Raw genomic sequence first — 275 nt, 5'->3', positions numbered from 1 at the left:
AAAAAGAAAAAAAAAGTAGAAAATGATGAGACAGACGTGGCTGATGATGATGTTCCTGCAAGTGATCATGGCTGAGTTATACTGGACTTATGTTCCTGATCCATAATATTGCACCCCGCGATATGGGAGGAAAAAGAGATAGTAGTGACTGTGAATGACTCTTGGTTAATTGCTCAGCCTGCTTTAAAAAGCCTGATGATGCAAGTGGCGATGAATTTTTATAATTTTGGATTGGGAAGAGGGTTGCCTATTTGTTTTGTTAAAAATAATAAGTC

The sequence above is a fragment of the Nannospalax galili genome, unplaced genomic scaffold, assembly GCF_000622305.1.
Source record: "Nannospalax galili isolate Female #2095 unplaced genomic scaffold, S.galili_v1.0 scaffold96, whole genome shotgun sequence".
Taxonomy (NCBI): Eukaryota; Metazoa; Chordata; class Mammalia; order Rodentia; family Spalacidae; genus Nannospalax; species Nannospalax galili.
This window is presented reverse-complemented; position numbering follows the sequence as displayed.